General features: G+C 44.3%; 29 non-coding genes and 4 pseudogenes across 29 annotated transcripts; all 33 read left to right on the plus strand.

The window, feature by feature from the left end:
- Positions 1 to 3,651: 3,651 nt before the first annotated feature.
- LOC147264129 (5S ribosomal RNA) lies at positions 3,652 to 3,770 on the plus strand. Its single transcript, XR_015115410.1, has one exon. It is a non-coding gene; the product is annotated as a 5S ribosomal RNA (ribosomal RNA).
- A 309-nt stretch (positions 3,771 to 4,079) lies between these two features.
- LOC147264130 (5S ribosomal RNA) lies at positions 4,080 to 4,198 on the plus strand. Its single transcript, XR_015114308.1, has one exon. It is a non-coding gene; the product is annotated as a 5S ribosomal RNA (ribosomal RNA).
- Positions 4,199 to 4,508: 310 nt separating this feature from the next.
- On the plus strand, positions 4,509 to 4,627 carry LOC147264131 (5S ribosomal RNA). Its single transcript, XR_015112926.1, has one exon. It is a non-coding gene; the product is annotated as a 5S ribosomal RNA (ribosomal RNA).
- A 309-nt stretch (positions 4,628 to 4,936) lies between these two features.
- On the plus strand, positions 4,937 to 5,055 carry LOC147264132 (5S ribosomal RNA). The gene has a single exon (XR_015115594.1). It is a non-coding gene; the product is annotated as a 5S ribosomal RNA (ribosomal RNA).
- A 310-nt stretch (positions 5,056 to 5,365) lies between these two features.
- On the plus strand, positions 5,366 to 5,484 carry LOC147264133 (5S ribosomal RNA; annotated as a pseudogene).
- Positions 5,485 to 5,793: 309 nt separating this feature from the next.
- On the plus strand, positions 5,794 to 5,912 carry LOC147264134 (5S ribosomal RNA). The gene has a single exon (XR_015112999.1). It is a non-coding gene; the product is annotated as a 5S ribosomal RNA (ribosomal RNA).
- A 310-nt stretch (positions 5,913 to 6,222) lies between these two features.
- LOC147264135 (5S ribosomal RNA) lies at positions 6,223 to 6,341 on the plus strand. Its single transcript, XR_015114295.1, has one exon. It is a non-coding gene; the product is annotated as a 5S ribosomal RNA (ribosomal RNA).
- Positions 6,342 to 6,650: 309 nt separating this feature from the next.
- Positions 6,651 to 6,759, plus strand: LOC147264136 (5S ribosomal RNA; annotated as a pseudogene).
- A 309-nt stretch (positions 6,760 to 7,068) lies between these two features.
- Positions 7,069 to 7,187, plus strand: LOC147264137 (5S ribosomal RNA). The gene has a single exon (XR_015114342.1). It is a non-coding gene; the product is annotated as a 5S ribosomal RNA (ribosomal RNA).
- A 309-nt stretch (positions 7,188 to 7,496) lies between these two features.
- Positions 7,497 to 7,615, plus strand: LOC147264138 (5S ribosomal RNA). The gene has a single exon (XR_015113487.1). It is a non-coding gene; the product is annotated as a 5S ribosomal RNA (ribosomal RNA).
- A 310-nt stretch (positions 7,616 to 7,925) lies between these two features.
- On the plus strand, positions 7,926 to 8,044 carry LOC147264139 (5S ribosomal RNA). The gene has a single exon (XR_015113791.1). It is a non-coding gene; the product is annotated as a 5S ribosomal RNA (ribosomal RNA).
- A 309-nt stretch (positions 8,045 to 8,353) lies between these two features.
- LOC147264140 (5S ribosomal RNA) lies at positions 8,354 to 8,472 on the plus strand. The gene has a single exon (XR_015115496.1). It is a non-coding gene; the product is annotated as a 5S ribosomal RNA (ribosomal RNA).
- A 309-nt stretch (positions 8,473 to 8,781) lies between these two features.
- Positions 8,782 to 8,900, plus strand: LOC147264141 (5S ribosomal RNA). The gene has a single exon (XR_015115444.1). It is a non-coding gene; the product is annotated as a 5S ribosomal RNA (ribosomal RNA).
- Positions 8,901 to 9,210: 310 nt separating this feature from the next.
- On the plus strand, positions 9,211 to 9,329 carry LOC147264142 (5S ribosomal RNA). The gene has a single exon (XR_015113792.1). It is a non-coding gene; the product is annotated as a 5S ribosomal RNA (ribosomal RNA).
- A 309-nt stretch (positions 9,330 to 9,638) lies between these two features.
- LOC147264143 (5S ribosomal RNA) lies at positions 9,639 to 9,757 on the plus strand. The gene has a single exon (XR_015114215.1). It is a non-coding gene; the product is annotated as a 5S ribosomal RNA (ribosomal RNA).
- Positions 9,758 to 10,067: 310 nt separating this feature from the next.
- LOC147264144 (5S ribosomal RNA) lies at positions 10,068 to 10,186 on the plus strand. The gene has a single exon (XR_015114296.1). It is a non-coding gene; the product is annotated as a 5S ribosomal RNA (ribosomal RNA).
- Positions 10,187 to 10,495: 309 nt separating this feature from the next.
- LOC147264145 (5S ribosomal RNA) lies at positions 10,496 to 10,614 on the plus strand. The gene has a single exon (XR_015113104.1). It is a non-coding gene; the product is annotated as a 5S ribosomal RNA (ribosomal RNA).
- Positions 10,615 to 10,924: 310 nt separating this feature from the next.
- LOC147264146 (5S ribosomal RNA) lies at positions 10,925 to 11,043 on the plus strand. Its single transcript, XR_015115145.1, has one exon. It is a non-coding gene; the product is annotated as a 5S ribosomal RNA (ribosomal RNA).
- Positions 11,044 to 11,352: 309 nt separating this feature from the next.
- Positions 11,353 to 11,471, plus strand: LOC147264147 (5S ribosomal RNA). The gene has a single exon (XR_015113075.1). It is a non-coding gene; the product is annotated as a 5S ribosomal RNA (ribosomal RNA).
- A 310-nt stretch (positions 11,472 to 11,781) lies between these two features.
- Positions 11,782 to 11,900, plus strand: LOC147264148 (5S ribosomal RNA). The gene has a single exon (XR_015113793.1). It is a non-coding gene; the product is annotated as a 5S ribosomal RNA (ribosomal RNA).
- A 309-nt stretch (positions 11,901 to 12,209) lies between these two features.
- On the plus strand, positions 12,210 to 12,328 carry LOC147264149 (5S ribosomal RNA). Its single transcript, XR_015112976.1, has one exon. It is a non-coding gene; the product is annotated as a 5S ribosomal RNA (ribosomal RNA).
- Positions 12,329 to 12,638: 310 nt separating this feature from the next.
- On the plus strand, positions 12,639 to 12,757 carry LOC147264150 (5S ribosomal RNA). Its single transcript, XR_015115475.1, has one exon. It is a non-coding gene; the product is annotated as a 5S ribosomal RNA (ribosomal RNA).
- A 309-nt stretch (positions 12,758 to 13,066) lies between these two features.
- On the plus strand, positions 13,067 to 13,185 carry LOC147264151 (5S ribosomal RNA). Its single transcript, XR_015115218.1, has one exon. It is a non-coding gene; the product is annotated as a 5S ribosomal RNA (ribosomal RNA).
- A 310-nt stretch (positions 13,186 to 13,495) lies between these two features.
- LOC147264152 (5S ribosomal RNA) lies at positions 13,496 to 13,614 on the plus strand. The gene has a single exon (XR_015115488.1). It is a non-coding gene; the product is annotated as a 5S ribosomal RNA (ribosomal RNA).
- Positions 13,615 to 13,924: 310 nt separating this feature from the next.
- On the plus strand, positions 13,925 to 14,043 carry LOC147264153 (5S ribosomal RNA). Its single transcript, XR_015113166.1, has one exon. It is a non-coding gene; the product is annotated as a 5S ribosomal RNA (ribosomal RNA).
- Positions 14,044 to 14,353: 310 nt separating this feature from the next.
- LOC147264154 (5S ribosomal RNA) lies at positions 14,354 to 14,472 on the plus strand (annotated as a pseudogene).
- A 310-nt stretch (positions 14,473 to 14,782) lies between these two features.
- Positions 14,783 to 14,901, plus strand: LOC147264155 (5S ribosomal RNA). The gene has a single exon (XR_015113794.1). It is a non-coding gene; the product is annotated as a 5S ribosomal RNA (ribosomal RNA).
- A 309-nt stretch (positions 14,902 to 15,210) lies between these two features.
- Positions 15,211 to 15,329, plus strand: LOC147264156 (5S ribosomal RNA). Its single transcript, XR_015115499.1, has one exon. It is a non-coding gene; the product is annotated as a 5S ribosomal RNA (ribosomal RNA).
- A 309-nt stretch (positions 15,330 to 15,638) lies between these two features.
- LOC147264157 (5S ribosomal RNA) lies at positions 15,639 to 15,757 on the plus strand. The gene has a single exon (XR_015113796.1). It is a non-coding gene; the product is annotated as a 5S ribosomal RNA (ribosomal RNA).
- Positions 15,758 to 16,066: 309 nt separating this feature from the next.
- On the plus strand, positions 16,067 to 16,185 carry LOC147264158 (5S ribosomal RNA). Its single transcript, XR_015114222.1, has one exon. It is a non-coding gene; the product is annotated as a 5S ribosomal RNA (ribosomal RNA).
- A 6,965-nt stretch (positions 16,186 to 23,150) lies between these two features.
- LOC147264159 (5S ribosomal RNA) lies at positions 23,151 to 23,269 on the plus strand. The gene has a single exon (XR_015114343.1). It is a non-coding gene; the product is annotated as a 5S ribosomal RNA (ribosomal RNA).
- A 310-nt stretch (positions 23,270 to 23,579) lies between these two features.
- Positions 23,580 to 23,698, plus strand: LOC147264160 (5S ribosomal RNA). The gene has a single exon (XR_015113797.1). It is a non-coding gene; the product is annotated as a 5S ribosomal RNA (ribosomal RNA).
- Positions 23,699 to 24,007: 309 nt separating this feature from the next.
- On the plus strand, positions 24,008 to 24,125 carry LOC147264161 (5S ribosomal RNA; annotated as a pseudogene).
- The last annotated feature ends 1,965 nt before the right edge of the window (positions 24,126 to 26,090 follow it).

Raw genomic sequence — 26,090 nt, forward strand, 5'->3', positions numbered from 1 at the left:
GCGCCTCACACTGGTTGGCTAATGATGGTACAAGCCAAGTCAGGCATCACCAACCAGTCTCACTGCTAGGATGGGACCTCTCATCCTGCCACATTTGCATTGATAATTACACTCGGTGCACATCATGCTAGCCAGATTTAGCAGCTAGCCAAAATGTTGAAAATGCTTGCAAATTAGTCCAAAAAACACAGAGAGTTGACTTTACTTTTTACATCTCGAGCCTCCACAAATTAATGTGTGCGACATCTGTATTTTGCCTGTGAATTCATGAAGCTTTCTGATAGTCTGAACCATTTTACAGTACACACAATATACGTGTCACACAACAGTTAAGTCGGTTCATATTAAGATGAGTGCACACTGACTGTGTTTACATGCAATTACGTTCCTCCATCTTGTGCTAGGCTACTGCTCTGGCATGAGTCTGTCTGATGGCATGATTACAGTGTACTTAAGGCCATAGATCAGGAGCTGTGGTTGTATTTGTTTAAAAAAGAGTGGTTTTAGCATCGTTCAAGTGCCTGCTCATTTGTGTTGATTTTTCTTTGTCTCTGATATTGCCTACAGATGCAGGAGCCTATCTTCCAGCTGCCCTGATCCTAGTAAGTACTTGCCTGTCCATCACATTTCACAGTTAATCAGTTATTTTTTCAGACCTCAAACATTGAAATAGACAACTATGTTATCTGGTCAAAGAAGCTGTTTTTTTCTTCTTCTTCTTCTCTTCTCTTTTCTCCCTGTTTTTTTGGATCTCCAACACTATATCTACATGTATATATTTGATGGCTTATAATGTCTCATTCATCTGAGTGAGTTCCAACACTCCTTTTTTAGGCGCTTCATTGGAATAAATCCTGAGAGTGTCTGCATGTTTTCCCTGTGCTGGTTCTCTCCAGGTACTCCAGCTTCCTTCCACAGTCCAAAGACATGCAAATGGAAATGCAACTCTAAATTGACCGTAGGTATGGCTGTGAGTGTGAATGGTTGTCTGTCAATATTTGTTGGCTGCGGTGGACTGCGATGGACCACTGACCTGTCCAAGGTAATGTCCCCTCTGGGATAGGCTCCAGCCCCACCCTGTGACACTTAACAGGATAAGCGGAAAAATGGATGGATGGATGGATGGATGGACGGATGGATGGATGGATGGATGGATGGATAGATGGGTGGGTGATCACTCACAGGACTGTGAGTCTCTCACTCTGACCACTTCATGCTATGGGACTTACACTGACGTAACCTGATTAGCTCAGTCAGTCGAGCATGAGACTCGTAGCCTCAGGGTTGTTGGTTCAAGCCCCATGTTGGGTGTTGATCTTAAACACCACTGCTTGTCCTCTCAGTTTTGAAAGCTTTGTTTGTAAATTGTCAGAAAAATCAGTGAATAAACAATACAAACTTAGGCTTTGTCAGAAATTCCATGCTTCCAAACTAACCAATATGAAAAAAACAAAAGGTGAGACTTTTTCGTGCATTCGAAAAATTTGTATGCGCTTCATTGTATCCGCTTTCTATACTTCCATGCATCCCAGCTTATTTCTGTTAAGGGTTGCAGGGGGAGGCTGGAGCCTTTCCCAGTGGCTTTCAGGTGAGAGGCAGGTTTCACCCTGGACAGGTAGCCAGTCCATTGCAGACAGAATACCCACGCAGGCACGGAGAGAACATGCACACACCACACAGAAAGAACCTGTGCTCGAGCCAGGACTTGAACTTGCTTTGAGGCGACACTGTTAACAACGGTACCACCGTGCCACCCATTGACTGTAACACATTGTAAACAATATACACTCTTGTTATCATACAACACGTAGCCCTGTACAAAAATCAAATAAATTACATCGCATAAAAAGCAGAAAGAGATGTGTTAAAAAGTTCAAAAATAAATAGAGTTCATGATCTTTAAAATTGGTTATAATGTGAGCAGGTTAAAAGCATAAATATAATATGTAACATTTAAAAAGTAAAACTATTTACAGTTAAAAAATAAATTCATATAAAGGTCTTTAAGTTCTCTGAGTCTGTAAAAGATCAGTGATCTGAGAATAAGGAGAGGGGAAGAAGCCGTGTTTATATGTAACCTCAATTGTTACCTGTCAATCATTTCATTCCTGTCTTATCTTTGGGTGTATTAAGACCGCAAAAGCCAATGAGAGGAAAGTTACTGTGTAAGGGGTGGGACTAGTGGCGCAGGTTTGTGAGGTGAGTAGTTAGCGCGCATGGGGAGAGAAACAGAGGCAATGATCAGAGAGTTAAGAGGGGAGGCATCGTTTGTGTGGAGAGCATTTAAGTTTATTTTGGAGGTCGACGACTGGTGGTCCTGATATAAACTTCTGTGTGACCTTCGAGAGGTGAATATTTATGCCTGTATTTGCGCTTTATCTAACTGTTATAGTGAAAAGAGACTGGATGTGTACATGGTTAGCGACGTGCTAGCTAGGGATAGCATTCCGTGCTAATGTGCCTGCAGATCGTAGCTTTAGCGTTGTAATATGTTTGGAGCGAAAGTAAAGGTAATGCGAATTCGACACGAGATAATGTTTGATAATTGTGGCTAAATTAAGATAATATGCTTGAAGGAGACGGACATTGGAGAGAGAGAGACGGGTTTCCATCCGATGGCTCTGCTGTTCTGCTGTGCCTTGTCCTGCTGTGTTTTCTTCTTCGTGACTTTCGCTGTCCCGCCATTGCGTGTGAGTGTTTGGATTGTGACTTCCACCGCCATTGCCATTACCATTCAGACTCTCATCCTCCATTCCCGTTCTCCCCCTTCTAATAAAACCCTGGATTTTTGAGGACTAACATACACATGCACTTGCTTTTATTGTGTGCTCAGCTGCGAGTGAAGCGGCCATTACAGTTGTGAAGCCCCGACCGCACACGAGCTTCAATAAACAGGCCTGAAACAGGTAAAAATTAAATTTAAGGTGTTTCATATGAATGTGTGTGTGCCCACAGGTAAAATATTGAGTTTTAGTTGTTGTAAATTAAAGAATACCGGTTTAGAAGGTAACTTAAGGATTCTGAAAGGGATTAAATATGATGTATATTTTAAAAAAACAAAAGGGTTATCTTTTGTAGAGGAAACTTTTTTTCCTTACAATTGAGGTGTAAAGGATGACTTGAGGGTATTTTATGTGAAACTATCCAACTAAAAAAGATTTTTATTTTCAGTGAAACGAAAGTTCAGAACCAAGAAAGACACTGTTTGTTTTGTTTTGAAAATCCTCTTACTCATTGTTAATAATTTTGTTCATTGTATTTTTATAATACTAGAATATATTCAATTTTTATTTCATCCATCTCTGTGAACAAGTACCTGTGAAGGATTAATTTGCAATTCTTTTAACTTCAGCTTGAGGAAAGGGCAGCTTTGAGTCTTTGGGGACCAGCATGAGCGAGCTTCCCTCACGCACTTCTTCTTGAAGCGCCTTTCCGCAGCTTTGAAATTGAATGTCATGCAGCGTGTAATTTGAAGAAGACAGATGGCAGATGCAGTACTTTTCTCTAGATGACATCAACATTCTTTTCTTTATATTGACAGGACACCTATTTGGCGTGTGAAAAGTCCCTGAGGCTGTTGCGCATCACGTTTTTTCTGAGGTTGTAAAGTGAGTGAAATGGATATAGAGCCCATGTGTGTAAGAGTCAAGGGCTTACGGCCATACCACTCTGAACACGCCCGATCTCGTCTGATCTCGGAAGCTAAGCAGTGTCGGGCCTGGTTAGTACTTGGATGGGAGACCGCCTGGGAATACCAGGTGCTGTAAGCTTTTTTGTTTCATTGTGAGGAAAGGGCAGCTTTGAGTGTTTGGGGACCAGCATGAGCGAGCTTCCCTCACACACCTTTTCTTGAAGCGCCCTCTGCAGCTTTGGAATGGAATGTCATGCAGTGGTTAATTTGAAGTAGACAGATGGCAGATGCAGTACTTTTCTCTAGATGACATCAACATTCTTTTCTTTTATTGACAGGACACCGATTTGGCGTGTGAAAAGACCCTGAGGCTGTTGCGCATCACTTTTTTTCTGAGGTTGTAAATTGTGTGAAATGGATATAGAGCCCATGTGTGTCAGAGTCAAAGGCTTATGGCCATACTACTCTGAACACGCCCGATCTCGTCTGATCTCGGAAGCTAAGCAGCGTCGGGCCTGGTTAGTACTTGGATGGAAGACCGCCTGGGAATACCAGGTGCTGTAAGCTTTTTTATTTCTTTGTGAGGAAAGGGCAGCTTTGAGTCTTTGGGGACCAGCATGAGCGAGCTTCCCTCACACACCTTTTCTTGAAGTGCCCTCCACAGCTTTCGAATGGAATGTCATGCAGTGTGTAATTTGAAGTAGACAGATGGCAGATGCAGTACTTTTCTCTCGATGACATCAACATTCTTTTCTTTGTATTGACAGGACACGTATTTGGCGTGTTAAAAGACCCTGAGGCTGTTGCGCATCACTTTTTTTCTGAGGTTGTAAATTGTGTGAATTGGATATAGAGCCCATGTGTGTCAGAGTCAAGGGCTTATGGCCATACCACTCTGAACACGCCCGATCTCGTCTGATCTCGGAAGCTAAGCAGGGTCGGGCCTGGTTAGTACTTGGATGGAAGACCGCCTGGGAATACCAGGTGCTGTAAGCTTTTTTATTTCTTTGTGAGGAAAGGGCAGCTTTGAGTCTTTGGGGACCAGCATGAGCGAGCTTCCCTCACACACCTTTTCTTGAAGCGCCCTCCACAGCTTTGGAATGGAATGTCATGCAGTGGTTAATTTGAAGTAGACAGATGGCAGATGCAGTACTTTTCTCTAGATGACATCAACATTCTTTTCTTTTATTGACAGGACACCTATTTGGCGTGTGAAAAGACCCTGAGGCTGTTGCGCTTCACTTTTTTTCTGAGGTTGTAAATTGTGTGAAATGGATATAGAGCCCATGTGTGTCAGAGTCAAGGGCTTACGGCCATACCACTCTGAACACGCCTGATCTCGTCTGATCTCGGAAGCTAAGCAGGGTCGGGCCTGGTTAGTACTTGGATGGGAGACCGCCTGGGAATACCAGGTGCTGTAAGCTTTTTTGTTTCATTGTGAGGAAAGGGCAGCTTTGAGTGTTTGGGGACCAGCATGAGCGAGCTTCCCTCACACACCTTTTCTTGAAGCGCCCTACACAGCTTTCGGATGGAATGTCATGCAGTGTGTAATTTGAAGTAGACAGATTGCAGATGCAGTACTTTTCTCTAGATGACATCAACATTCTTTTCTTTGTATTGACAGGACAACTATTTGGTGTGTAAAAAGACTGTGAGGCTTTTGCACATCACATTTTTTTTGAGGTTGTAAAGTGAGTGAAATGGATATAGAGCCCATGTGTGTGAGAGTCAAGGGCTTACGGCCATACCACTCTGAACAGGCCCGATCTCGTCTGATCTCGGAAGCTTAGCAGGGTCGGGCCTGGTTAGTACTTGGATGGAAGACCGCCTGCGAATACCAGGTGCTGTAAGCTTTTTTGTTTCATTGTGAGGAAAGGGCCGCTTTGAGACTTTGGGGACCAGCATGAGCGAGCTTCCCTCACACACCTTTTCTTGAAGGGCCCTCTGCAGCTTTGGAATGGAATTTCATGCAGTGGTTAATTTGAAGAAGACAGATGGCAGATGCAGTACTTTTCTCTCAATGACATCAACATTCTTTTGTTTTATTGACAGGACACCGATTTGGCGTGTGAAAGGACCCTGAGGCTGTTGCGCATCACTTTTTTTCTGAGGTTGTAAAGTGTGTGAAATGGATATAGAGCCCATGTGTGTGAGAGTCAAGAGCTTACGGCCATACCACTCTGAACACGCCCGATCTCGTCTGATCTCGGAAGCTTAGCAGGGTTGGGCCTGGTTAGTACTTGGATGGGAGACCGCCTGGGAATACCAGGTGCTGTAAGCTTTTTTGTTTCATTGTGAGGAAAGTGCAGCTTTGAGTGTTTGGGGACCAGCATGAGCGAGCTTCCCTCACACACATTTTCTTGAAGCGCCCTCCACAGCTTTCGAATAGAATGTCATGCAGTGTGTAATTTGAAGTAGACAGATTGCAGATGCAGTACTTTTCTCTAGATGACATCAACATTTTTTTCTTTGTATTGACAGGACAACTATTTGGTGTGTAAAAAGACCGTGAGGCTGTTGCACATCACATTTTTTTTGAGGTTGTAAAGTGAGTGAAATGGATATAGAGCCCATGTGTGTGAGAGTCAAGGGCTTACGGCCATACCACTCTGAACACGCCCGATCCCGTCTGATCTCGGAAGCTTAGCAGGGTCGGGCCTGGTTAGTACTTGGATGGAAGACCGCCTGGGAATACCAGGTGTTGTAAGCTTTTTTGTTTCATTGTGAGGAAAGGGCCGCTTTGAGTCTTTGGGGACCAGCATGAGCGAGCTTCCCTCACACACCTTTTCTTGAAGCGCCCTCTGCAGCTTTGGAATGGAATTTCATGCAGTGGTTAATTTGAAGAAGACAGATGGCAGATGCAGTACTTTTCTCTCGATGACATCAACATTCTTTTGTTTTATTGACAGGACACCGATTTGGCGTGTGAAAAGACCCTGAGGCTGTTGCGCATCACTTTTTTTCTGAGGTTGTAAAGTGTGTCAAATGGATATAGAGCCCATGTGTGTGAGAGTCAAGAGCTTACGGCCATACCACTCTGAACACTCCTGATCTCGGAAGCTAAGCAGGGTCGGGCCTGGTTAGTACTTGGATGGGAGACCGCCTGGGAATACCAGGTGCTGTAAGCTTTTTTGTTTCATTGTGAGGAAAGGGCAGCTTTGAGTGTTTGGGGACCAGCATGAGCGAGCTTCCCTCACACACCTTTTCTTGAAGCGCCCTCCACAGCTTTGGAATGGAATGTCATGCAGTGGTTAATTTGAAGTAGACAGATGGCAGATGCAGTACTTTTCTCTAGATGACATCAACATTCTTTTCTTTTATTGACAGGACACCGATTTGGCGTGTGAAAAGACCCTGAGGCTGTTGCGCATCACTTTTTTTCTGAGGTTGTAAATTGTGTGAAATGGATATAGAGCCCATGTGTGTCAGAGTCAAAGGCTTATGGCCATACTACTCTGAACACGCCCGATCTCGTCTGATCTCGGAAGCCAAGCAGGGTCGGGCCTGGTTAGTACTTGGATGGAAGACCGCCTGGGAATACCAGGTGCTGTAAGCTTTTTTATTTCTTTGTGAGGAAAGGGCAGCTTTGAGTCTTTGGGGACCAGCATGAGCGAGCTTCCCTCACACACCTTTTCTTGAAGCGCCCTCCACAGCTTTGGAATGGAATGTCATGCAGTGGTTAATTTGAAGTAGACAGATGGCAGATGCAGTACTTTTCTCTAGATGACATCAACATTCTTTTCTTTTATTGACAGGACACCTATTTGGCGTGTGAAAAGACCCTGAGGCTGTTGCGCTTCACTTTTTTTCTGAGGTTGTAAATTGTGTGAAATGGATATAGAGCCCATGTGTGTCAGAGTCAAGGGCTTACGGCCATACCACTCTGAACACGCCCGATCTCGTCTGATCTCGGAAGCTAAGCAGGGTCGGGCCTGGTTAGTACTTGGATGGGAGACCGCCTGGGAATACCAGGTGCTGTAAGCTTTTTTGTTTCATTGTGAGGAAAGGGCAGCTTTGAGTGTTTGGGGACCAGCATGAGCGAGCTTCCCTCACACACCTTTTCTTGAAGCGCCCTACACAGCTTTCGGATGGAATGTCATGCAGTGTGTAATTTGAAGTAGACAGATTGCAGATGCAGTACTTTTCTCTAGATGACATCAACATTCTTTTCTTTGTATTGACAGGACAACTATTTGGTGTGTAAAAAGACTGTGAGGCTTTTGCACATCACATTTTTTTTGAGGTTGTAAAGTGAGTGAAATGGATATAGAGCCCATGTGTGTGAGAGTCAAGGGCTTACGGCCATACCACTCTGAACACGCCCGATCTCGTCTGATCTCGGAAGCTTAGCAGGGTCGGGCCTGGTTAGTACTTGGATGGAAGACCGCCTGGGAATACCAGGTGCTGTAAGCTTTTTTGTTTGATTGTGAGGAAAGGGCCGCTTTGAGACTTTGGGGACCAGCATGAGCGAGCTTCCCTCACACACCTTTTCTTGAAGGGCCCTCTGCAGCTTTGGAATGGAATTTCATGCAGTGGTTAATTTGAAGAAGACAGATGGCAGATGCAGTACTTTTCTCTCAATGACATCAACATTCTTTTGTTTTATTGACAGGACACCGATTTGGCGTGTGAAAAGACCCTGAGGCTGTTGCGCATCACTTTTTTTCTGAGGTTGTAAAGTGTGTGAAATGGATATAGAGCCCATGTGTGTGAGAGTCAAGAGCTTACGGCCATGCCACTCTGAACACGCCCGATCTCGTCTGATCTCGGAAGCTAAGCAGGGTTGGGCCTGGTTAGTACTTGGATGGGAGACCGCCTGGGAATACCAGGTGCTGTAAGCTTTTTTGTTTCATTGTGAGGAAAGGGCAGCTTTGAGTCTTTGGGGACCAGCATGAGCGAGCTTCCCTCACACACCTTTTCTTGAAGCGCCCTCCACAGTTTTGGAATGGAATGTCATGCAGTGGTTAATTTGAAGTAGACAGATGGCAGATGCAGTACTTTTCTCTAGATGACATCAACATTCTTTTCTTTTATTGACAGGACACCTATTTGGCGTGTGAAAAGACCCTGAGGCTGTTGCGCTTCACTTTTTTTCTGAGGTTGTAAAGTGAGTGAAATGGATATAGAGCCCATGTGTGTAAGAGTCAAGGGCTTACGGCCATACCACTCTGAACACGCCCGATCTCGTCTGATCTCGGAAGCTAAGCAGGGTCGGGCCTGGTTAGTACTTGGATGGGAGACCGCCTGGGAGTACCAGGTGCTGTAAGCTTTTTTATTTCTTTGTGAGGAAAGGGCAGCTTTGAGTCTTTGGGGACCAGCATGAGCGAGCTTCCCTCACACACCTTTTCTTGAAGCGCCCTCCACAGCTTTCGAATGGAATGTCATGCAGTGTGTAATTTGAAGTAGACAGATTGCAGATGCAGTACTTTTCTCTAGATGACATCAACATTTTTTTCTTTGTATTGACAGGACACCTATTTGGTGTGTAAAAAGACCGTGAGGCTGTTGCACATCACATTTTTTTTGAAGTTGTAAAGTGAGTGAAATGGATATAGAGCCCATGTGTGTGAGAGTCAAGGGCTTACGGCCATACCACTCTGAACACGCCCGATCTCGTCTGATCTCGGAAGCTTAGCAGGGTCGGGCCTGGTTAGTACTTGGATGGAAGACCGCCTGGGAATACCAGGTGCTGTAAGCTTTTTTGTTTCATTGTGAGGAAAGGGCCGCTTTGAGACTTTGGGGACCAGCATGAGCGAGCTTCCCTCACACACCTTTTCTTGAAGGGCCCTCTGCAGCTTTGGAATGGAATTTCATGCAGTGGTTAATTTGAAGAAGACAGATGGCAGATGCAGTACTTTTCTCTCGATGACATCAACATTCTTTTGTTTTATTGACAGGACACCGATTTGGCGTGTGAAAAGACCCTGAGGCTGTTGCGCATCACTTTTTTTCTGAGGTTGTAAAGTGTGTGAAATGGATATAGAGCCCATGTGTGTGAGAGTCAAGAGCTTACGGCCATACCACTCTGAACACGCCCGATCTCGTCTGATCTCGGAAGCTTAGCAGGATTGGGCCTGGTTAGTACTTGGATGGGAGACCGCCTGGGAATACCAGGTGCTGTAAGCTTTTTTGTTTCATTGTGAGGAAAGTGCAGCTTTGAGTGTTTGGGGACCAGCATGAGCGAGCTTCCCTCACACACATTTTCTTGAAGCGCCCTCCACAGCTTTCGAATAGAATGTCATGCAGTGTGTAATTTGAAGTAGACAGATTGCAGATGCAGTACTTTTCTCTAGATGACATCAACATTTTTTTCTTTGTATTGACAGGACAACTATTTGGTGTGTAAAAAGACCGTGAGGCTGTTGCACATCACATTTTTTTTGAGGTTGTAAAGTGAGTGAAATGGATATAGAGCCCATGTGTGTGAGAGTCAAGGGCTTACGGCCATACCACTCTGAACACGCCCGATCCCGTCTGATCTCGGAAGCTTAGCAGGGTCGGGCCTGGTTAGTACTTGGATGGAAGACCGCCTGGGAATACCAGGTGTTGTAAGCTTTTTTTTTTCATTGTGAGGAAAGGGCCGCTTTGAGTCTTTGGGGACCAGCATGAGCGAGCTTCCCTCACACACCTTTTCTTGTAGCGCCCTCTGCAGCTTTGGAATGGAATTTCATGCAGTGGTTAATTTGAAGAAGACAGATGGCAGATGCAGTACTTTTCTCTCGATGACATCAACATTCTTTTGTTTTATTGACAGGACACCGATTTGGCGTGTGAAAAGACCCTGAGGCTGTTGCGCATCACTTTTTTTCTGAGGTTGTAAAGTGTGTGAAATGGATATAGAGCCCATGTGTGTGAGGGTCAAGAGCTTACGGCCATACCACTCTGAACACTCCCGATCTCGTCTGATCTCGGAAGCTAAGCAGGGTTGGGCCTGGTTAGTACTTGGATGGGAGACCGCCTGGGAATACCAGGTGCTGTAAGCTTTTTTGTTTCATTGTGAGGAAAGGGCAGCTTTGAGTGTTTGGGGACCAGCATGAGCGAGCTTCCCTCACACACCTTTTCTTGAAGCGCCCTCCACAGCTTTGGAATGGAATGTCATTCAGTGGTTAATTTGAAGTAGACAGATTGCAGATGCAGTACTTTTCTCTAGATGACATCAACATTTTTTTCTTTGTATTGACAGGACAACTATTTGGTGTGTAAAAAGACCGTGAGGCTGTTGCACATCACATTTTTTTTGAGGTTGTAAAGTGAGTGAAATGGATATAGAGCCCATGTGTGTGAGAGTCAAGGGCTTACGGCCATACCACTCTGAACACGCCCGACCCCGTCTGATCTCGGAAGCTTAGCAGGGTCGGGCCTGGTTAGTACTTGGATGGAAGACCGCCTGGGAATACCAGGTGTTGTAAGCTTTTTTGTTTCATTGTGAGGAAAGGGCCGCTTTGAGTCTTTGGGGACCAGCATGAGCGAGCTTCCCTCACACACCTTTTCTTGAAGCGCCCTCTGCAGCTTTGGAATGGAATTTCATGCAGTGGTTAATTTGAAGAAGACAGATGGCAGATGCAGTACTTTTCTCTCGATGACATCAACATTCTTTTGTTTTATTGACAGGACACCGATTTGGCGTGTGAAAAGACCCTGAGGCTGTTGCGCATCACTTTTTTTCTGAGGTTGTAAAGTGTGTGAAATGGATATAGAGCCCATGTGTGTGAGAGTCAAGAGCTTACGGCCATACCACTCTGAACACTCCCGATCTCGTCTGATCTCGGAAGCTAAGCAGCGTCGGGCCTGGTTAGTACTTGGATGGAAGACCGCCTGGGAATACCAGGTGCTGTAAGCTTTTTTATTTCTTTGTGAGGAAAGGGCAGCTTTGAGTCTTTGGGGACCAGCATGAGCGAGCTTCCCTCACACACCTTTTCTTGAAGCGCCCTCCACAGCTTTCGAATGGAATGTCATGCAGTGTGTAATTTGAAGTAGACAGATGGCAGATGCAGTACTTTTCTCTAGATGACATCAACATTTTTTTCTTTGTATTGACAGGACACCTATTTGGTGTGTAAAAAGACCGTGAGGCTGTTGCACATCACATTTTTTTTGAAGTTGTAAAGTGAGTGAAATGGATATAGAGCCCATGTGTGTGAGAGTCAAGGGCTTACGGCCATACCACTCTGAACACGCCCGATCTCGTCTGATCTCGGAAGCTTAGCAGGGTCGGGCCTGGTTAGTACTTGGATGGAAGACCGCCTGGGAATACCAGGTGCTGTAAGCTTTTTTGTTTCATTGTGAGGAAAGGGCCGCTTTGAGTGTTTGGGGACCAGCATGAGCGAGCTTCCCTCACACACCTTTTCTTGAAGCGCCCTCTGCAGCTTTGGAATGGAATTTCATGCAGTGGTTAATTTGAAGTAGACAGATGGCAGATGCAGTACTTTTCTCTAGATGACATCAACATTCTTTTCTTTTATTGACAGGACACCTATTTGGCGTGTGAAAAGACCCTGAGGCTTTTGCGCTTCACTTTTTTTCTGAGGTTGTAAATTGTGTGAAATGGATATAGAGCCCATGTGTGTCAGAGTCAAAGGCTTACGGCCATACCACTCTGAACACGCCCGATCTCGTCTGATCTCGGAAGCTAAGCACGGTCGGGCCTGGTTAGTACTTGGATGGGAGACCGCCTGGGAATACCAGGTGCTGTAAGCTTTTTTGTTTCATTGTGAGGAAAGGGCAGCTTTGAGTGTTTGGGGACCAGCATGAGCGAGCTTCCCTCACACACCTTTTCTTGAAGCGCCCTACACAGCTTTCGGATGGAATGTCATGCAGTGTGTAATTTGAAGTAGACAGATTGCAGATGCAGTACTTTTCTCTAGATGACATCAACATTCTTTTCTTTGTATTGACAGGACAACTATTTGGTGTGTAAAAAGACTGTGAGGCTGTTGCACATTACATTTTTTTTGAGGTTGTAAAGTGAGTGAAATGGATATAGAGCCCATGTGTGTGAGAGTCAAGAGCTTACGGCCATACCACTCTGAACACGCCCGATCTCGTCTGATCTCGGAAGCTAAGCAGGGTTGGGCCTGGTTAGTACTTGGATGGGAGACCGCCTGGGAATACCAGGTGCTGTAAGCTTTTTTGTTTCATTGTGAGGAAAGGGCAGCTTTGAGTGTTTGGGGACCAGCATGAGCGAGCTTCCCTCACACACCTTTTCTTGAAGGGCCCTCTGTAGCTTTGAAATGGAATTTCATGCAGTGGTTAATTTGAAGTAGACAGATGGCAGATGCAGTACTTTTCTCTAGATGACATCAACATTCTTTTCTTTTATTGACAGGACACCTATTTGGCGTGTGAAAAGACCCTGAGGCTGTTGCGCATCACTTTTTTTCTGAGGTTGTAAATTGTGTGAAATGGATATAGAGCCCATGTGTGTCAGACTCAAAGGCTTATGGCCATACTACTCTGAACACGCCCGATCTTGTCTGATCTCGGAAGCCAAGCAGGGTCGGGCCTGGTTAGTACTTGGATGGAAGACCGCCTGGGAATACCAGGTGCTGTAAGCTTTTTTATTTCTTTGTGAGGAAAGGGCAGCTTTGAGTCTTTGGGGACCAGCATGAGCGAGCTTCCCTCACACACCTTTTCTTGAAGTGCCCTCCACAGCTTTTGAATGGAATGTCATGCAGTGTGTAATTTGAAGTAGACAGATTGCAGATGCAGTACTTTTCTCTAGATGACATCAACATTTTTTTCTTTGTATTGACAGGACAACTATTTGGTGTGTAAAAAGACCGTGAGGCTGTTGCACATCACATTTTTTTTGAGGTTGTAAAGTGAGTGAAATGGATATAGAGCCCATGTGTGTGAGAGTCAAGGGCTTACGGCCATACCACTCTGAACACGCCCGATCTCGTCTGATCTCGGAAGCTAAGCAGGGTTGGGCCTGGTTAGTACTTGGATGGGAGACCGCCTGGGAATACCAGGTGCTGTAAGCTTTTTTGTTTCATTGTGAGGAAAGGGCAGCTTTGAGTGTTTGGGGACCAGCATGAGCGAGCTTCCCTCACACACCTTTTCTTGAAGCGCCCTACACAGCTTTCGGATGGAATGTCATGCAGTGTGTAATTTGAAGTAGACAGATTGCAGATGCAGTACTTTTCTCTAGATGACATCAACATTCTTTTCTTTGTATTGACAGGACAACTATTTGGTGTGTAAAAAGACCCTGAGGCTGTTGCACATCACATTTTTTTTGAGGTTGTAAAGTGAGTGAAATGGATATAGAGCCCATGTGTGTGAGAGTCAAGGGCTTACGGCCAGGCCACTCTGAACACGCCCGATCTCGTCTGATCTCGGAAGCTAAGCAGGGTTGGGCCTGGTTAGTACTTGGATGGGAGACCGCCTGGGAATACCAGGTGCTGTAAGCTTTTTTGTTTCATTGTGAGGAAAGTGCAGCTTTGAGTGTTTGGGGACCAGCATGAGCGAGCTTCCCTCACACACCTTTTCTTGAAGCGCCCTCCACAGCTTTCGAATAGAATGTCATGCAGTGTGTAATTTGAAGTAGACAGATTGCAGATGCAGTACTTTTCTCTAGATGACATCAACATTTTTTTCTTTGTATTGACAGGACAACTATTTGGTGTGTAAAAAGACCGTGAGGCTGTTGCACATCACATTTTTTTTGAGGTTGTAAAGTGAGTGAAATGGATATAGAGCCCATGTGTGTGAGAGTCAAGGGCTTACGGCCATACCACTCTGAACACGCCCGATCTCGTCTGATCTCAGAAGCTTAGCAGGGTCGGGCCTGGTTAGTACTTGGATGGAAGACCGCCTGGGAATACCAGGTGTTGTAAGCTTTTTTGTTTCATTGTGAGGAAAGGGCCGCTTTGAGTCTTTGGGGACCAGCATGAGCGAGCTTCCCTCACACACCTTTTCTTGAAGCGCCCTCTGCAGCTTTCGAATGGAATGTCATGCAGTGTGTAATTTGAAGTAGACAGATTGCAGATGCAGTACTTTTCTCTAGATGACATCAACATTCTTTTCTTTGTATTGACAGGACAACTATTTGGTGTGTAAAAAGGCCGTGAGGCTGTTGCACATCACATTTTTTTTGAGGTTGTAAAGTGAGTGAAATGGATATAGAGCCCATGTGTGTGAGAGTCAAGGGCTTACGGCCATACCACTCTGAACACGCCCGATCTCGTCTGATCTCGGAAGCTTAGCAGGGTCGGGCCTGGTTAGTACTTGGATGGAAGACCGCCTGGGAATACCAGGTGCTGTAAGCTTTTTTGTTTCATTGTGAGGAAAGGGCCGCTTTGAGACTTTGGGGACCAGCATGAGCGAGCTTCCCTCACACACCTTTTCTTGAAGGGCCCTCTGCAGCTTTGGAATGGAATTTCATGCAGTGGTTAATTTGAAGAAGACAGATGGCAGATGCAGTACTTTTCTCTCGATGACATCAACATTCTTTTGTTTTATTGACAGGATACGTATTTGGCGTGTGAAAAGACCCTGAGGCTGTTGCGCATCACTTTTTTTCTGTGGTTGTAAAGTGTGTGAAATGGATATAGAGGCCATGTGTGTGAGAGTCAAGAGCTTACGGCCATACCACTCTGAACACGCCCGATCTCGTCTGATCTCGGAAGCTAAGCAGGGTTGGGCCTGGTTAGTACTTGGATGGGAGACCGCCTGGGAATACCAGGTGCTGTAAGCTTTTTTGTTTCATTGTGAGGAAAGGGCAGCTTTGAGTGTTTGGGGACCAGCATGAGCGAGCTTCCCTCACACACCTTTTCTTGAAGCGCCCTCCACAGCTTTGGAATGGAATGTCATGCAGTGGTTAATTTGAAGTAGACAGATGGCAGATGCAGTACTTTTCTCTAGATGACATCAACATTCTTTTCTTTTATTGACAGGACACCGATTTGGCGTGTGAAAAGACCCTGAGGCTGTTGCGCATCACTTTTTTTCTGAGGTTGTAAATTGTGTGAAATGGATATAGAGCCCATGTGTGTCAGAGTCAAAGGCTTACGGCCATACCACTCTGAACACGCCCGATCTCGTCTGATCTCGGAAGCTTAGCAGGGTCGGGCCTGGTTAGTACTTGGATGGAAGACCGCCTGGGAATACCAGGTGCTGTAAGCTTTTTTGTTTCATTGTGAGGAAAGGGCCGCTTTGAGTCTTTGGGGACCAGCATGAGCGAGCTTCCCTCACACACCTTTTCTTGAAGCGCCCTCTGCAGCTTTGGAATGGAATTTCATGCAGTGGTTAATTTGAAGAAGACAGATGGCAGATGCAGTACTTTTCTCTCGATGACATCAACATTCTTTTCTTTTATTGACAGGACACGTATTTGGCGTGTTAAAAGACCCTGAGGCTGTTGCGCATCACTTTTTTTCTGAGGTTGTAAATTGTGTGAAATGGATATAGAGCCCATGTGTGTCAGAGTCAAGGGCTTACGGCCAAACCACTCTGAACACGCCCGATCTCGTCTGATCTCGGAAGCCAAGCAGGGTCGGGCCTGGTTAGTACTTGGATGGAAGACCGCCTGGGAATACCAGGTGCTGTAAGCTTTTTTATTTCTTTGTGAGGAAAGGGCAGCTTTGAGTCTTTGGGGACCAGCATGAGCGAGCTTCCCTCACACACCTTTTCTTGAAGCGCCCTCCACAGCTTTGGAATTGAATGTCATGCAGTGATTAATTTGAAGTAGACAGATGGCAGATGCAGTACTTTTCTCTAGATGACATCAACATTCTTTTCTTTGTATTGACAAGACAACTATTTGGTGTGTAAAAAGACTGTGAGGCTGTTGCACATCACATTTTTTTTGAGGTTGTAAAGTGAGTGAAATGGATATAGAGCCCATGTGTGTGAGAGTCAAGGGCTTACGGCCATACCACTCTGAACACGCATGCGCCAATCAGACGGTACGCTGACAGCACGACACACGGAGGTCGCGGACTCCGCTTTTCCCATTTCTTTCGTTTTTTTCAGCCTTTTTCATTGTTCTTCCTTATTTTCCGTGCATTTTTGGTTCGTTTTTAGAGTGAACATTTTTTCCCCCTGACAGTTTTTATACTGATTGGGGGAGGTCAATTTGAGTTTTTTTTTTCCTAATGGAAAACTTTCGGACGGACCAAATGGATTTGAACTCTGCAAACGGATTTCAGATTACGAGCATGGAAAACGGACTTGACATAAACGCACAAACAGGTGAAGAAAATGAAAAATGGTTGCTTGTTAAAAGAAACAATCAGAAACGAAACATGAAGAAGTCGGAAGGAAAACTGCCGGAGGGAAATGCGAGAGCGGCTTCCGCAGCGACAGCGGGGGAAAGACGGCGAGCAGCGGCTGATTCAGAGGAGATGAGCGCTGGAGCCGGTCCACAGGCAACGAGAGCTGGTGGCCTGAAGAACAGAGCTGAAGACGTGGTTCCGAGAAGACCTGGGCAGCGAGGAGCTACTGGAGAGGCGGCGGAGAGTGAGAGAGAATTGGCGGCGGAAAGAGATGCGGCGTCTGGTGGGGAAAGGCAGCTGCAGCAGCGACATGGAGCGGCGAAATCTGCGGGTGGCGACCACAAGTATGACAGAGAACTGACGGTCAGTGTCGAGGTAACTGGGCAGGATGAAGTCCCAGTTCTCGAATTAATGAGATGCATAAGAGCACTGTGTGGAGGTTTAATAGCCTGTAGGGCGACAGGGCCGCAGAAATATGAAATTACCATGTCACACATCAAAGGGAAAGAGAGAATCCTAGATGGTTTCAAAATTGGGGACAACACAGTGCATGTCAAAGATCTGTGTAATGATGAACTCATGGTTTCTTTTTTAAGCTTACCAGCTTACATCAGAGATGAGGAAATTTTACAAAAGCTAGAAGGGTGGGGAGTCTCAGCTGCATCAACTATAAGGAGGAGGATGTGGCCGGGTACGCAAATTGCTGATGGGACGCGGTTTCTCAAAGTAAAGTTTACAGATAAAGTCCAATCTCTGCCTTATTCAGCACGGTTTGACACAGCAATGGGACCGGAATATTTCAGGGTCATACATGATAGGCAGGCTAGGGTGTGTAGGATGTGCCTCCAGCCGGGGCACATCCTAAGGGACTGTCCTGAGTTCTCCTGCCATAAGTGTGGTGTCCAGGGGCATTATGCAAGGGAGTGCAACAGGAAACCTAATAAGATACAGAAATGTGAGGTGTGTTGGAACAAAATTGATGAATGTAATTGTAATTATAGTGATGAGGATATTGTGGTGGAATCTGGATCTGAGGAGCTGTACAGTGAGATGGAAGGTTTAAGTGAGGGAGGAACGGAGGATGAGGAGGAAGATGACGAGGTGGGTAGTGGCGCCGCCAAGCAGGCTGCCGGTGAGGGTTACGCCCCTCAGAGAACCCAGAGCCCTCCTAAAGTGGTGCAGAGCCCAGGCACAAGGCTTGGTTCAAGTCTGAATGACATGAGCACTGACTCAGGCCCACAGCAGAGAGGAAAGGATGGAGGAGGAAACGGGTCCGAAAAGGAGCCGGAGCCTTCTCAACTCCTGGAATCAATGGAGGTGGGGGATACCCCAAGAGAATTGCAGCCGGCGGCAGCCACATCCACCAGGGTACCTACCTTAAATGTGCCCTCCACCTTCCCTCCTCAGAGTAGATCAAACAGTGACTCGGAAATGGACTTTGCCACAATAAAAAATATTCGGAAAAAGCACACCTCAATAAAAGATGCTGCGATGAAGAAAAAACAGAAGAAAGAAGGAGGGAGAGGTAAAAAATCTTGAGGGAAAATTGGCTGTTTAAAGGTTTTTTTGGTCTGACCATGTTTCTGCTGCACTCCCTTAATGTCAATGGACTCCGCACTTATGGCAGGATGACCGCCATTTTACTTAAAAGCAAGTGTGACATTCTCTGCTTACAGGAGACAAGGTGGGAAGGGGATAGCGTGGCGGCAGCAAGCAAAATGTGGGAAGGAGATGTCTTTTTTAGCAACGGCACAAGTAAATCTTGTGGCGTAGCTATTTTAGTAAAAAAGACTATAAGTACCAATAGCAAGTTAATATATCATGACAAGAAAGGTAGAATACTTATTATAGATGTTTGCATAAACAATAGAACATACAGAATTGTTAACATATATGCCAGTAACTGTGAAAAGGAAAGGAAAATGTTTCTAAATAGTATAAGCAGATGGATAGATCATAGAACCATAATAATAGGAGATTTCAATATCGCATTAACTAAGGATGATATATCAATTAACAATGTATACAAGAATGACACAAGCAGAACTGAGCTATATAATTTAATGAATATTCACAATTTGACAGATGTATGGAGAATTCACAACCCATTCAAGAAAGAGTACTCCAGAAGACAGGTTGTGCAGGGAAAAATGAAACAAGCCAGAATAGATTTATGTCTAGCGGCCCCTGAAGCAACAAAACAGATCAATAAAATACAATATAATTATAACGCATGGAGTGATCACGCAACAATTGAGTGTTACTTGGGTGCTGCAGGAGGTTTCAGGGGGGGAGGTACCTGGTGCCTCAACTCCAGCCTCCTGGCAGATTCAACTTACGTTAAAAAAATCACAAAACTGCTTGATTATGCAAAAATTGAAATGAAAATAGAAAATAATTTTATAGAAAAGTGGGAAATTCTAAAGCAAAGAATTAAAAGAAGTAGTATAAATTATAGTAAAGAGAAAAAGTGGAGAGAGGAGCTGGAAGAAAATCGACTAAGAAAATTAATCAATCATGAAATAGCATTATTTGATAAAGAACCTAACAGAAACACAGAAAACTATGAATTATATAAAGCAAAACTAGGAAACATAGAAAAAATAAAATGCAGAGGTGCAATGATAAGAAGCAGAGTTAAAAATTTAGTAGAAGGAGAAAAATGCACCGCATATTTTTTGGGGCTCGAAAAGCAAAAACAAAACAAAACTATAATAGAAAAAATCAACGATATAACTGGAAAAGAATATGACGATCAAGAAAATATACTAAGAGTAACTACAGAGTTTTATAAAGAATTATTTGATAATGGATATAGCAATAGCGAAGAGGTAGACAAGTTGTTATCAAATATCCAAACTAGTATTTCAGTGGAGGATAAGGAATGGTCTGATGCACAAATTACTATTAATGAGATAAAGACGGCAATAGATAGCTTAAATAAAAACAAAAGTCCAGGGGTAGATGGTTTAACAGCAGAATTTTATATTTGTTTCAAAGAGCAGATAGCTCCCCTGTTGCTGTCATTGTACCACTCAATGGAACGGGAACAGAGAACATCCAATACATTCACTGCAGGAATAATTTCACTTATCTACAAAAATAAAGGTTCAAAACAGGATATAACAAACTATAGACCAATAAGTTTACTCAATACAGATTACAAGATACTGACCAAAACACTGGCAAACAGGCTTAAACTTACAATAGGAACCATTATTGGTAATACACAGGCATACGGCATACCAGATAGAGACATCATAGATACGATCCTTACAATAAAGGATACCGTCAGGACAATGGCAGCACAGGGGGGGTATCTGCTCGGAATTGATTTGGAGAAAGCATTCGACAGAGTAGAACATCTTTTCTTATATAAAACTTTAAAAAGATTTGGATACGGTGAAGGCTTTATTAGATGGATTAAATTATTATACGATAACGCATACAGTCAAATAAAGATAAATGGACAACTAACAGAAAAGATCAAATTAAAAAGATCGGTAAGGCAAGGATGCCCGCTTTCAGCTCTTTTATACAGTATTGTTGCTGAGCCACTAGCTTTAAGTATAATGAATGATAAGAATATTATAGGTATAAAAACATATAGAGACAAAGTCGTTAAAATAGCACAATTTGCGGATGATATCAATATAATGTTTAAAAATGAAGAAAATTTAAATTATATTATAAAACATCTAGAAAGATATGAAAAAGCATCAGGAGCTAAGGTTAACAGAAATAAGTCAGAAATGATGGAATTCGGTAAAAATAGTTTAAAAAATAATTGGGGTTTTAGCACTAAAGAATACAGGAAAATACTGGGTGTATACATTGGTAAAAATGAAGGGGAAGCCAGGGACTTAGGGTGGAGAGAACTTGTAAAAAAGGTAGAAAATACACTTAATTTATGGAGAAGTAGGGGTTTAAGCCTGAGAGGAAAGGTAATTGTCATCAATGCCTTAATACTGTCAAAAATTAATCATGTTTTGGGGGCCTGTGAGCTACCGCAGTGGGCACTAAATTCGCTCAATGAAGCGATCTCCTCCTTCCTTTGGAGGGGAAAGGGAAATTCGATCGCTCATCGGGTGATAATTGCGAATAAAAGGGAGGGGGGATTAGGACTAATTGACATCAGTGCAAAAAAAGATGCACTCAGGGCCAAATTAGTTAGAAATTTTCTCGATTCGAACAGGCAGTACCCCTGGGAGGACACAATGGCGGGCTACCTGGCTGAGTACGGGGAGGGGGAGAAACTCCCTCTTTATCACCTCCTTCCTGGGAAAAGCCATGGCTCGCTACCGATGTTCTACCAGGAGGTGCTAGAGGCATGGGGCAAATTCCTGCCCCACCTCAGGCCTAAGTGCAGTCAGAAAAGTCATGTGCTGCAGTTACCTTTTCTCGAAAGCACCTTTTTCACACACAATGGTAGGACACTTAAATGCAGGGCACTTCAGCAACATAATATAACAAGGGTCGGTCAAGTGGTGGGGGAAAGGGGTCTGTTCAGTCTCAGGAAAGTCACAACCCAACTCAAAAAAACAGGGACACCGTGCAGAAAGGATTACCTAAATGGACTAGGTAACAAAATCAACAGAAACATAACCTCACTGTGGAGAAACTTAATCATCACGGACAAATCGAGAGCAGACCCCGAACTCCCACCGCTTGAGCTTGTCACACAGTACACAGGGAAAGAGCTGTCACAGGTGAAAACAAAGGACTGGTACACCATAGGGATTAACTCAATGAAACGCACTCCAAAAGCAGAAAAACACTGGGCACAATTATTCAAGGGAATACCGATAGGAAAAATCTGGCAAAACCTTAACATACCTTACATGGACAGCAATACTTTCAAGCTAGAATTCAATATCAGACACAGGAGAATTTTCACAGGAATCAAATTACACCAGATTAATAAGGAAAACTACAGTAGGACATGCCAAATCTGCAATAAAGAACCGGAAGACCAGGAGCATCTATTCATCAACTGCAAGGAATCGGATAAATTCAGGAATTTCATCAGGATGCTACTGCAAGAGCACTGCAATTTCAGTTTGACAGATGAAACACTATGGACATGGACTCTTCTCTTTGGTACAACACTGAAACAAAAGGATCAGAACAGGACTCTCATAAATACCATACTCACTTTTGCAAAAAAATCAATTTGGACAACTAGAAACTACGCTCTCTATGAAAAGAAGAAAATAAACATATTTGGGTTTTTTTACACAACACTCTTGACGCACCTACAAATCTTACATGACATGGACAAGGATATTTTTGAAAACACTTTCTGCAGGAAAAACACATTTTTCAACATAGCAAATGGCAAAATTGAAATAAACAAGATTGACAATGGTATGTTTTCTCTTCAAATTCCCAGCTAAGTAGTCTCTTTTTTTTATAAAGCAAAGTATTTTTCAAATTTAATAAAGGGGTGAGCAAATTGGGTGGTTTATGTTTTTGGTGTGTTTAACATTTCATTTTGATAAAATTTCATTTAAAAAAAAAAAAAAAAAAATTGTGTGTGTGACACTTCACGACAGGAATTTGTTCTTTTTAGTCCCATGAGTTTTTTTTTGTCTCTCTTTAATTTTTATTTATTTTTTTTTTGGAATGACCTGCATTGCTCCAGTGGCTGTAGGCACATAGTGTTGGTTTATTTGTCTAAATTTAACTTAATTAAAAAAAAAAAAAAAAAAAAACTCTGATGGTGTTTTCATCAAGTTCGAGGTGTATCAAGGGTGGGGGTTTTTTTTTGATAAGATTTCTTTCCTGAAGGAATTTATTTTTTATATAATTGTTAAATTTTGTCATGTAAATAAGAATGTACAGTTGGTAAAAATGTATGATGTATTTTTGATAATAAAAGACAAAAAAAAAAAAAACACGCCCGATCTCGTCTGATCTCGGAAGCTTAGCAGGGTCGGGCCTGGTTAGTACTTGGATGGAAGACCGCCTGGGAATACCAGGTGCTGTAAGCTTTTTTGTTTCATTGTGAGGAAAGGGCCGCTTTGAGTCTTTGGGGACCAGCATGAGCGAGCTTCCCTCACACACCTTTTCTTGAAGCGCCCTCTGCAGCTTTGGAATGGAATTTCATGCAGTGGTTAATTTGAAGAAGACAGATGGCAGATGCAGTACTTTTCTCTCGATGACATCAACATTCTTTTCTTTTATTGACAGGACACGTATTTGGCGTGTTAAAAGACCCTGAGGCTGTTGCGCATCACTTTTTTTCTGAGGTTGTAAATTGTGTGAAATGGATATAGAGCCCATGTGTGTCAGAGTCAAAGGCTTATGGCCATACTACTCTGAACACGCCCGATCTCGTCTGATCTCGGAAGCCAAGCAGGGTCGGGCCTGGTTAGTACTTGGATGGAAGACCGCCTGGGAATACCAGGTGCTGTAAGCTTTTTTATTTCTTTGTGAGGAAAGGGCAGCTTTGAGTCTTTGGGGACCAGCATGAGCGAGCTTCCCTCACACACCTTTTCTTGAAGTGCCCTCCACAGCTTTCGAATGGAATGTCATGCAGTGTGTAATTTGAAGTAGACAGATTGCAGATGCAGTACTTTTCTCTAGATGACATCAACATTTTTTTCTTTGTATTGAAAGGACAACTATTTGGTGTGTAAAAAGACCGTGAGGCTGTTGCACATCACATTTTTTTTGAGGTTGTAAAGTGAGTGAAATGGATATAGAGCCCATGTGTGTGAGAGTCAAGGGCTTACGGCCATACCACTCTGAACACGCCCGATCTCGTCTGATCTCGGAAGCTTAGCAGGGTCGGGCCTGGTTAGTACTTGGATGGAAGACCGCCTGGGAATACCAGGTGCTGTAAGCTTTTTTGTTTCATTGTGAGGAAAGGGCCGCTTTGAGTCTTTGGGGACCAGCATGAGCGAGCTTCCCTCACACACCTTTTCTTGAAGCGCCCTCTGCAGCTTTGGAATGGAATTTCATGCAGTGGTTAATTTGAAGAAGACAGATGGCAGATGCAGTACTTTTCTCTCGATGACATCAACATTCTTTTGTTTTATTGACAGGACACCGATTTGGCGTGTGAAAAGAACCTGAGGCTGTTGCGCATCACTTTTTTTCTGAGGTTGTAAAGTGTGTGAAATGGATATAGAGCCCATGTGTGTCAGAGTCAAGAGCTTACGCCTAACCACTCTGAACACGCCCGATCTCGTCTGATCTGGGAAGCTAAGCAGGGTTGGGCCTGGTTAGTACTTGGATGGGAGACCGCCTGGGAATACCAGATTTTGTAAGCTTTTTTGTTTCATTGTGAGGAAAGGGCAGCTTTGAGTGTTTGGGGACCAGCATGAGCGAGCTTCCCTCACACACCTTTTCTTGAAGCGCCCTCCACAGCTTTGGAATGGAATGTCCTGCAGTGGTTAATTTGAAGTAGACAGATGGCAGATGCAGTACTTTTCTCTAGATGACATCAACATTCTTTTCTTTTATTGACAGGACACCTATTTGGCGTGTGAAAAGACCCTGAGGCTTTTGCGCTTCACTTTTTTTCTGAGGTTGTAAAGTGAGTGAAATGGATATAGAGCCCATGTGTGTAAGAGTCAAGGGCTTACGGCCATACCACTCTGAACACGCATGCGCCAATCAGACGGTACGCTGACAGCACGACACACGGAGGTCGCGGACTCCGCTTTTCCCATTTCTTTCGTTTTTTTCAGCCTTTTTCATTGTTCTTCCTTATTTTCCGTGCATTTTTGGTTCGTTTTTAGAGTGAACATTTTTTCCCCCCGACAGTTTTTATACTGATCGGGGGAGGTCAATTTGAGTTTTTTTTTTCCTAATGGAAAACTTTCGGACGGACCAAATGGATTTGAACTCTGCAAACGGATTTCAGATTACGAGCATGGAAAACGGACTTGACATAAACGCACAAACAGGTGAAGAAAATGAAAAATGGTTGCTTGTTAAAAGAAACAATCAGAAACGAAACATGAAGAAGTCGGAAGGAAAACTGCCGGAGGGAAATGCGAGAGCGGCTTCCGCAGCGACAGCGGGGGAAAGACGGCGAGCAGCGGCTGATTCAGAGGAGATGTGTGGAAGGAGCGCTGGAGCCGGTCCACAGGCAACGAGAGCTGGTGGCCTGAAGAACAGAGCTGAAGACGTGGTTCCGAGAAGACCTGGGCAGCGAGGAGCTACTGGAGAGGCGACGGAGAGTGAGAGAGAATTGGCGGCGGAAAGAGATGCGGCGTCTGGTGGGGAAAGGCAGCTGCAGCAGCGACATGGAGCGGCGAAATCTGCGGGTGGCGACCACAAGTATGACAGAGAACTGACGGTCAGTGTCGAGGTAACTGGGCAGGATGAAGTCCCAGTTCTCGAATTAATGAGATGCATAAGAGCACTGTGTGGAGGTTTAATAGCCTGTAGGGCGACAGGGCCGCAGAAATATGAAATTACCATGTCACACATCAAAGGGAAAGAGAGAATCCTAGATGGTTTCAAAATTGGGGACAACACAGTGCATGTCAAAGATCTGTGTAATGATGAACTCATGGTTTCTTTTTTAAGCTTACCAGCTTACATCAGAGATGAGGAAATTTTACAAAAGCTAGAAGGGTGGGGAGTCTCAGCTGCATCAACTATAAGGAGGAGGATGTGGCCGGGTACGCAAATTGCTGATGGGACGCGGTTTCTCAAAGTAAAGTTTACAGATAAAGTCCAATCTCTGCCTTATTCAGCACGGTTTGACACAGCAATGGGACCGGAATATTTCAGGGTCATACATGATAGGCAGGCTAGGGTGTGTAGGATGTGCCTCCAGCCGGGGCACATCCTAAGGGACTGTCCTGAGTTCTCCTGCCATAAGTGTGGTGTCCAGGGGCATTATGCAAGGGAGTGCAACAGGAAACCTAATAAGATACAGAAATGTGAGGTGTGTTGGAACAAAATTGATGAATGTAATTGTAATTATAGTGATGAGGATATTGTGGTGGAATCTGGATCTGAGGAGCTGTACAGTGAGATGGAAGGTTTAAGTGAGGGAGGAACGGAGGATGAGGAGGAAGATGACGAGGTGGGTAGTGGCGCCGCCAAGCAGGCTGCTGGTGAGGGTTACGCCCCTCAGAGAACCCAGAGCCCTCCTAAAGTGGTGCAGAGCCCAGGCACAAGGCTTGGTTCAAGTCTGAATGACATGAGCACTGACTCAGGCCCACAGCAGAGAGGAAAGGATGGAGGAGGAAACGGGTCCGAAAAGGAGCCGGAGCCTT

This window comes from Aulostomus chinensis, chromosome 4, assembly GCF_037954235.1.
Source record: "Aulostomus chinensis isolate RoL2024-O1b breed Wild chromosome 4, RoL_Achi_v1.0, whole genome shotgun sequence".
NCBI classification, from domain to species: domain Eukaryota; kingdom Metazoa; phylum Chordata; class Actinopteri; order Syngnathiformes; family Aulostomidae; genus Aulostomus; species Aulostomus chinensis.